At 41.0% G+C, this 10310-nt stretch overlaps 1 pseudogene; it reads right to left on the bottom strand.

The window, feature by feature from the left end:
* The window catches only part of LOC115402345 (ferritin, heavy subunit-like), an 18567-nt pseudogene extending 10829 nt beyond the window's left edge, over positions 1-7738 (bottom strand).
* Between the last annotated feature and the right edge of the window lie 2572 nt (positions 7739-10310).

A 10310-nucleotide genomic window follows, 5' to 3' on the forward strand; every position in this document is an offset into this window, starting at 1 on the left:
GGCCGCCAGGCGGTGCAAGCTCTGTCTGGCGCAACCGCTGTCCGTCGCGTTGCATCTTGGGCAAATTCAGTATGAGTAGTGAACACACGATGTCTACTCAACATTTCTGGCGAATGCAGTATGCATCCGGGAACTTCTCGCATACTCAAAATCGCATACTGCCAGTGTAAACGCACTGCATACTCAATAAGTTAGTATGAGTAGTAGGTAAGTATGCGGTTTCGAACACAGCAAGAGTGTCCCAGATCAAACCAGACCAGTCCATAGATATCATACAAGAACACTAGATGGCTCATGCGCGCTGTAACCCAATGGGGACTAACATCGTCACATGGCGGCCATCTTGGTACAGGGCCTTTCGCTCACTCATCACACTGTCAATGGAGCGTGAACTTTGAAATAGCTGTTGATTGCTCAATTTTCAATCGATTTTCAAACGACCTGGTTTGTTATAAACGTCAGACATGTAGATATTTAACTGTGTGCAAAACGAAAAATTGTGATTTTAACATTTAGTCTGAATCATAGCAACCTAACGTTAGTAATAAATCAAACCGTCTGTAAATCCATCAAGAATTCAATGAGTTGAGTATTTTAATTAGTGTAAATCACTCACTTTCCCTTAGATTACACAGAGCGCCCCAGAATGGTCCACTGTACTAAGACGGCCGCCAGTGAACAACGTTGTTGACTCCGCCTTAAGGCATCTAGTTTTTATATGATATCTATGGACCAGTCTGTGTACTCTCCCTTGATTGACATGTGAAACTGAAAAATATCAATTCCTAACCAATTTTGTTGCCATGATGTGATTTCTTGGGATTCTCGGTCCATGTGGCAAAGTGGCTGTGCTCAGTAGGAAAAGCTGCTGATCTTCACAGTTGGAAGTTCAGGTTTGAGACCTGTTATCACTTAAAAAGCAATAATCTTTAAATGGTTTTGATCACTTTCTTACCGTCTGTGAATGGACAGTGAGTTCTTCTTACAGTGAATTCTAACTGAATAATGTGCCTACTTAACTAACATTTCCCCTCAGGGTGCAGCTTTAATGCAAACATTCTGGGGTTCTTGGTCAGTGTGTCATGCACGATCTGGGCCACCAGAAAGCACAAGCAGACCTGAATGTTACAGTTTTATACCCTAATTTACAGTATGCAGTGAGTTGCTCCAGTATTTTTTTGTCACGAGAAGAAAATAAAGAATTAGAACTGAAAATTCTGTGTTAACAACACCAAGAGTAGCAGCTGTGGTGCCTGGTAGTGAGCTGTTTGCATGATTTTACAGTGACAGTGTAGCTGGATATCAGTGCCACAAGATGATAATTACCGTAATTGTTTGTAATATTCCTGTTTTTGTACCAAGAAGTGGTTGGTGAAAATTCACCTGCAGTCTTCATTCCTGGGACCTCAGATTGCGTTCTCCTGAAAAATTAGAGGCCATAGTTGTGTGTTTAACTCACTGGCTCTAATCCTCATGTATGATAGCTGAAAAAGAAGTCTTCATGCACCTGATGAACCGTAATTGTTTTTTTTCTCCTCTGCTGTAAACTACAATTTTATCATTTGCTTTTAAACAACTGTTTAACTTTCCTACTTATATATTTTGTGCAGAAATTACTTTATTCACACATTTGATAGTTTTCTTTGTGCACACAGGATGTTCGTTACATCCAGCCTTCCACGGACTCGCTGGTTGTCCTTGCTGTATTCACACATTGTCTGTTCGGTGAATTGACATTTACAGTAAACTGTGTAAGCTTTGCATAAGCGCTGTTTGTATGTTGCATTATAGAGCGTTGATCAAGGTGTGTGTTCTGTAACACAGTTTCTTGTATGCAGCTCGTATATTGAATTATATATAATATAAACATTCCCTGTGTTAATAATTACACTGTCAACAACTTAGCAAAATCATTTGAAAAGTGGCTCAACTCACTTTTTAGGTAAATCTCTGAAACTGTGGAAGATGTATAGATTTTTAAAAATAAAATATTTGCCTGTTAAATTCTCCCAAACTTATGTATCAGTATCTCGCTATTATAGTAGCTGAAAATACAGACTGCAGCTCAAACATAAGGCCCGTCAAAACCACCAAGCAAATTAGAAACCTTTTCAAAGACAATATTAACTTTATAATAAATTTCCAAACACTATCAGGGACGCTGTGTTGAAAGGACCTAGTTGCTGTCGAACTAACGTGAAATCTGTGCGGTCAGGGTGAGTTTGCAAAACTATACACAATGCAATATAGAAGAAAGTTGTTTATTTGGAGGGACATTTCATTAGGTTTTTTTTTTTTTAGATATTTGTGTGACATTTTCATCATGCATACTCTGCACCACAAAAAAAAAAAAAAAAAAAAAAAATTAAATTTAAAGGTACTTATAGCACTGTTTTACCAGTCCAGGCCCACTCAAGATGAAATGGGGCTGCAGTGCCCCCCCCTGTTTGACACCCCTGGTCGTGGAGCTGTAGTGAAAATCATGTGATCACCACTAGAGGGCAGTGAAGCCTTTCTGCTGGAGCAGCAGCACTCACACTCTGCTCACAGACCAGGCGTTTGGTTAAAAGTAACCACTGGTTCAGAGCAGGGTGAATGGGATCGTCTTTACATCCACTCATCTCTCACAATGCTGCTGGATTTCCAGCAGGAAACGTTTGGCTTTTTAATTATTTTTTTTCCCCTTTCACTTTGACATGCTGATTTGAAGATAGCAGTGAGGCGTTAATTGATAATCTTCCTATTTGTGAAGCTCTGTCATGTTGTGCTTTTAAAAAGAATATATATTTCTTCATTTCTTTTCATTCCTTGGTTCTTTTTGATGATTGTCTTGGAAGTGCTGTACGAGGAAGATAATGTTTTGTCAGCTGACCTGTGCTGAGCTCTTTGCAGAGAAACGCTTTTAAGTCCTCCATTGTCTTTGATTCACTGTAATTAATGACAGGGAGAAACAAACATCAGTCATTACTGGATGGCAATTGTATTTATGCCTGTTTGGATAAGGATGATAACACCAAGTATGCTTGAGACTTCATCCAAGCAAGGAAAACAAAAGAAAAGAGAAAAAAAAGTCCCCAAAAACACTTTATTGACCAATATAATACTGTAGTGCAGACAGTAAAAAGCCTAGTCTTGCAACATGGACCGGCTTTAACAAATGTAAAGGATCGTAGAAAAGGAAAGGTCGAGGAAAATTCTCCTCCCTTTAGAAACTTTTATAAGTTTATGTGGTACAAATAGGTTTTATAGTCATTGTACTTTTATGATCTTTTTTTTTCCCCCCCTTCCTTAATGTAACTTTCATGACATTCAGTAATCCCACAATGCAGTCGTGAGCTGGACTCACTTATTAATGACAGCAAATGGGCGCAAGACATCTTTAATGCTCCCGAGCCATCAGATTTTTCTCATCAAATCATTATGTGAAATGAGAGCTTGAGGGAGAGCAGGAATTAAGCGGCAGTATTGACCACTTTATGACTTTATGACCTTTCCAGAGCACAGAGTGTCTATTGTACTGCACCTTGTAAAATCTTTAAGTGCAGTTTAAAAAAAATGGATTAAACGGTACTTTGAGTGAGAAATAAAGCGATGCGGTCTTGATTGGTGTCGCCACATTAATTATGTGATCTGTAATCATTCACGTCACATTTTGAACTGAACATGTTCGAGACTGGCTTCAACAACAATGACACACACACACACACACAAAAAGAAAGGAAAAAAAACAGAAGCTGGGTTTTATTGGCTTTATTGTGTTTTGTTTATATGCATGATGTATCATTAGGGGGAGATTTGTGCCAGACGAGACTCCCAGATACTCAGCCATAGGGAGCAGCCTCATAACATGCCCTAGTTAAAGCTTTTCTGTTGTTTGCATCCCCAATCCGGTCAAAATTTCCCCAGATATGGCTTGTAAGAGTGTGTATGTTGTTGCTAAGGAACAGTTTTTCCTGTGCCCCCAGTAGGTGGTCTCCTTATGAATATCATTACAAATCCCCATTCAGGGAAGGCAAGACATCTTTATCCCTCGCAGACCATGTTTATCACTATTTTCCCTTCTAAATTTGGGAGTGATGTCTGCGCGCACTGTTTACACCTTCACTATGAGATCCAAATGAGATCCGGAGTAATCGCTGATGTTGAGGAAACGACGTGGAAGAATATATTTCTGAACTTTTAAATAGCGAGGTGTGTTGGGTGGGAGTGGCGGCTCACTCACGTTTGTCTCTAATTAATCATGGACAGCATTAGGCCTTCATCCAGAGGTTTATCCACAGGAGGTCCAGTCTTGGGCGTGGGGCTCCCCTGTAGTGGTGGCCCCTCTCACCCCTGCGGTGTGCACTCTGTGTGGGGCGCAGGCTCGGGGCACGGCCCCTTGTCTTCCTGCTGGGCCTCCATCTGCCGCGGAGGTGGTTAGGTCCCCGGATTGATGGCGATACAATGGGTTTGTGACACGTGTCGCGGTGAGTGACAGAGGGTCCCGTCCCGACCGGGCCTCCCGACGACCACGGAATCCACATTTGTGGTGGGCACTATGCCAAGGCTAATGGGAGGAGTGATCCTCCCGCTGCGGGATGGGACTCGTAGTTTACAGCTGGCTGGGAGATCAGGACAAAAAGCTCATATCCGGCGTCTGTCCTCATACTTCAAGCGGGACCGGCGTTAGTCTTACTGCTGATTCTTAGTTCTAACTTCTGATTCCTGTGTTAATCAGAGCTCTGCTGCCAGTGAGGCTGCCCGCCCCCCCCTTCCTCTGAAAGACTTCACGAAGCCTTCTAAACTGGTCTCTGAAGTTCCCCAGTTGACCCAGCAGTACTCCTTTCACACACCTGTCAACACGCTCTTTCTTTCCACTTTGGTGGGTCCAAGTTAAAAAGAAATGGCTTCCTTCATCTCCCACTCCTCTCCTCTTCGCCCAAAACAGAATGATAAAAGCTGGAGTTTCACATCTGAGCAACTGCAACAATGCTACTGTACCTTCAAAGGGGGAAGATGCCACATCGCGAGATGACAGGGTATTGATATGAAAGTGTTGTCTCCTTCCTGGGCGAGATCAGAGGAGGCCTGCTCCATGTGTTCCGCGTTGTGTTGCTCTGAGTGATCTGACCAGTGTGCTGGAAGAGACGTGTCATTCACTGGGATGTGTGCCGGTGTCGGTTTTTCCTTGCAGGAGTTCAGTAGAACACATTTGGCAAAGGCATCTATCTCACTCTCATTTTTTTTTTTTTTTTTTTTTTCATCTTTTCTTGGCTTTGGTGTTCGATGTGTGTGGCACCATAAATGACTTTCAATCTTAAGAATAATACCTTTTTAAAAAAAGAAAATAGTCATATTGTGATAAAAGTTGTTAATATTTGGTGTCTGTTAGTGTTTTTTAGTTAATTGTGTTCCCATGTGCACAAGACAGATGTGTGGAGCAGAGCACTGTTCCCTGCTTTACCGCTGTTTCTCAGACATAAACGATGAAGAGCTGCTCTCACACTGGATTGGATTGATGTTATTATATTATATATATTGGATTGATTGATAATATTGAACACAGTACATCACTGAGACCCAAAACAGAATTAGCTTCAAAGCTAACATACGAAGCACTGCAAAGTAGGTGATTTTTTGACATTTCACTGTATTTTATACCAGGAAGTATCATTCAAATCACCCTTATCCCCAGTTTCTAATAATTCTCTGTGCTTTTTTTTTTTCATTTTAAAGGTGATTGTGTTGTTATTTCATCTGCGATCTGTATGTGGCCCCTGAACTATTTGATGCCACTGCTTTATAACACTCAACAGTGCAGAAAATCAAACTTTCAAATCAACATTGAAACTGATGTAACTGCCTCCCTACAAATGTAAAAATGACTGTTTCTTTTGACGATTGCTGAAGCTGCACACAGTGGTTAATACTCTCATCTGGAAGCGTAAATGTCCCCTGCTGTTCAGGTTCTTGAAGGCCTTTCTGTGGAAAATCCACATGTTCTTTGTGTGAACGGGTTTTCCTCCCACAGCCCAATAACACGCGTCTCTCTGATTCTCCTGTGTTAATGTGACGTTGTGTGACTGTATACAGCATACTGGCAATTCAGCCATATTCAGCTGGTATCGGCCCTGATCTTGCCCCCTGCGTTTCATATTGTTATCGAAAACGAGTCAGCAATGCACGACTTCTATTGGGTTAATTTCATGTCATTCATATATATTGTTAATCAGTGATTGGCTACTAAGACCCGCCTCCTTGGGACGACTTTTCCAGCACACCAAGCTGTTCATCTACCCTTTTAGTGCAGATTATTTATAAAAAATGAAGTGTATACATAATTAGTATGTTATCATTTAGTATCAGATTTTACTTTGCTCTTTATTTCTGTTTCTGAGGTTGAAAGCCAGGTTGACAACAAGCTCCCACTTTTGTCCAAGCAGAGGTTTCTCCTTCATGTCATATCCGTTAGCAAAAAACAAAAAAAAAGTAGTGAATGGCAAAGAACTTGCAAAAATGAGAGAAGATTAAATCCCCACCGTGACTTTTTAAATAAAAAGTGTGTATATTTTTTCTTTGAGGGAAAAGCAGGGCTGGACATGTCAACGGCTTTTTGTAATCTTCTTGAAAGCCCTTGAAAGGAGGCCTGAAGTTCTCCTCATGATGGAGTGAATTCATTTAAAGGATCCTATTTGTGTTGTGTGCAGATAAAGGGAGCAGATAACTTCAGAATGGCTAGATTTTTAATTATTGGTCGAAAGGTGTCTTATGAAAAGACCTTCAGAAAACTGTTTTCTAAGCTTTTCCAGTCCAGGCTTTTGAAAAGGTCAAAAAAATTGACTCAGAAATGATGTGCATAGTCTTTGTTTTTTGTGTGTGTGTGTGTGTGTGTGTGTGTGTGTGTGTGTGTGTGTGGGGGGGGGGGGGGGGGGGGGGATGATACAGCTCCTGATGTAGCCTGGAGAACATCATCATTCAACTTATTCGCATGACCTGGTGTTGAAGCAAACTTGAGGCACAATATGGATCCAATCGGCAGCTTCCTTCATGGTGCTGAAGTATTTCTGACCCAGTATTAGAACCCTCTGTGCATATCCTGTTTTGCTGTTGCAATGTTTGAGTCAGACTGATTTTATAAGATTTAATGTCAATAAAAAAAAAATTCAAAAAGTTACAGTTACAGGTACTAAACTGTCGTCACCAACACTTGATCGAGTTTTTTCTCGAAGTGAAACATGACAGAATTTTCAACCATATTTAAATGAAATCACAAAAAAAAAGCTCTAAAAACTAGTGTACAAACATGTATTTAAAAATAAAAGTAAACAAATGCTAATCTTATTTTATGGAGATGTGATTGGGACTTTGCCTGCAGTACAGGCTCTGATCGGCGTCTCCCTGGACTTGTATGAATCTCAGTGTTTCAAATAAAAGTTACCTATTGCATATGTGGCTCCCAGGTAAATGTCCCTAAACACCAGCTCTGCTTGGGCTTTAAAAGCCTTCAGAAAGATGTAAGAAACGGAGCGACAGCAGAGCATGAAAAGAGAGCAAGAGTGAACAGAAACACCAGACCATTTGAAAGTATTTTTTTTAAATTTTTTTTAAGAAAATACGAGAGGAAGACGCTAATTCAATAGTTTCAGCGGGTAAACCAGGTTGTGACATATGACCTGAATAAAAAGCTGCAGTGTGAACTCAAATCCTAAAAGTTTAATGAAGATAGAAAAGAAAACTATCTGTTGCAAGTTATCAAAACTATGGAAATCTTCTGTAAGATTATGATCTCAAACACAGCTCTCTTTAACAATGTTAAACTCAAATAGCTCCCATCAAGTGTTCTAATACAATAAAGATATTCTACTTAAAGGTGCTGTAGGCAGGATTTTGCTAGTCAATGCTAATTTTTCTGTGTTTTCTTTGGATTAAATGTCAGAGTATCCATTGATAATCCTTTAGGAGTGTAGCATAATTGCACTACCGCGAGGGCGCAGCGTTTCCATCTGTCTCTGTTCTGAGCTGAAAAGGAATCTCAACAGCTCCAGGTATCTTCAATCAATCAGAACAGCCCCTGAGGCTCTAACCATGATTGGTCAAGGGGCGTTAGTTGCATGTTCTTGTGGGAGGGGCTTAACTTGCCTAAGGGCGTGATGTCAGAGAAAACAGGACAGGATTGGCTGTGCTGGGTTTCAAATCGCCGTCTTAGATGGGTCAAATCGCCATCTTGCTTAGGTAACCCTAAGCAAGATGGCGGAGATGCCGAATCCTGCCTACAGCACCTTTAAGTCGCAGTCTTTAATTTACTTTAGTCACTTAATCTTTTATTCATGTAGGTTTAAACAACCTGTGAACTGTTTTGGACTCTGCTAAAGCAGGCCTCAGCCAAGTCAGCAGCAGGACCAGTGGATCCCTGCGAAGACAGGAAGTCAAGCACCCAAATGTGTAAGCGGGGAAAAGCGAGGCTCAGAGGAGAGGCGATGGACTGTCTGAAATGCCTCCCGTGCGAAAGCAACCTAAAGGACGTAATTGAGGCCTACGGACAGCATAAGCGCGACACGGAGGAGCACCTGTTCGCGGATGGCACCCTGCCACTGCTCCCTGCCTGCCTGCTGTGGAGGCTAGCTTCCCACTGATGAGGAATTAGAAAGTCATTAAGGAACACAAATAGCAGGATGGCACAGTCGCAACCAACTCCAGAGTAAATGTGTGTCTTCATTTATAGACTCGTGAGAGGACTGTATTTGTTCATTATTGATTATATTTACACTCAAATTCAGATTTTCTGCTTAGCTCCGGGCTTCGCTTTATTAAACTGAAACTTTGACATCCTTCTCACGGACTGAAATAACGACGTGAGAAGTTAAAATTAAATTTTCTGTTTGTTTTTTGTTTTCCTTGAAAGGTCATCGTAAAACTTTGGTAACAATCGAACAGAAATCTGTGGAGCTCCTCCGGCAATGCGACGCGTTTCTCCCTTATCCATTTATCTGTTTAAATTTCTCATGCACAGCAGACACGACGGGCCAGATCAATCAGGAGGACATCTGAGAGTCTCACTGCAACATATACACTGTTAGGTGTAGAGTTCAATGATAATGAACTAACAATGTATGTGCTTCATTTTTTATAAATAATCAGCAATAGAAAATCAGTTTTAGTAGCGATTCCACCAATCGTTGATTGACTATCGCTGATCTGGCTATTTTTAGACCGTCCATCGCTTTCTGGTTTATAAATACACTGTATTTAAATTTAAACTCTGAATATTGTCGGAAATTGAAGAATGCTGAAGCGCTCCACCTCAGAAATTTACCTCCGGCCGATACATTCATGAACATCCATGACACAAGTACAGACAGGAAAGAATCTGCGTATCAAACACACAGCCATATTATTTGTTGCCTTTATTGATCAGCCATAGTGTTGCTGGAAAAAGTAACTCCAGACTCCAGAAATACAGTCAGAATTGGTAAACCTGGAATCCAATTAGCGATGAGATTATGGAGCCGGGTTTGGAGCTCCTGTATGTCATGATAAACAACCCAACTTTCTGAGTTTTTGTTGTTTTCAACCAGGCCTCACGAAAATAGATAGCTGGAGATGTTTGATTAGATGATTTGCATCTGATGAGGTAAGGTGAGAAATTATGCTCACTACTGGTATACAGCAGTCTAGTGTCGAAACACTGTTCACGGTTGGAGATAATGCAGCATTGTGACTGCTCGACCTTAGAAACTACTGTGTAGCTGCATGAAAACAAAGGCCGAAGGTTCAACTGAATCCTTGAACACACGCACACACTGAACACATCGCTTTCACTTCAGTAAATAAGTCACTCAATGTCCCTGTCTTGTTCAAGACCCGACATCCTGCTTCAAGTCTTTTGTGTTTTCTTGATCTTAAGCACCCAACTGTAAAGTGAACTAGGTACATCCACAAACTTACAAAAGAATTTTACAAAATTACAGAAGAATAGTCTAAAACACACAATGAAGAAGGCTAAATATGACGAGTAAAGATTGTGTGATATGATTTGTTGACTGTTTTTGTTTATGGGGATATTGTGATTACACTGTGTGATCATCTTGTTTAGTTTATCGACATAGACAGTTGGTAAAAAGTCCATGTCTCCTACAACGTCTCACAGTCTGCACACAGACCCGTCTCACAGCGGCAGCCAGCGGTACTATCGGTTTTACAGATATTTAGGAGTGATCCAAAAATACTTGACAAACTGCAATTTTAGGCCAGTGACAGCCAAGAAGGAAAAAGCCTATTAAACACCAAAGTGGGAGTCATTTTTCCCCGTGGGGAACGTCAGGGCGAAATTT

Source organism: Salarias fasciatus, chromosome 15 (genome assembly GCF_902148845.1).
Source record: "Salarias fasciatus chromosome 15, fSalaFa1.1, whole genome shotgun sequence".
In the NCBI taxonomy this organism is placed as follows: domain Eukaryota; kingdom Metazoa; phylum Chordata; class Actinopteri; order Blenniiformes; family Blenniidae; genus Salarias; species Salarias fasciatus.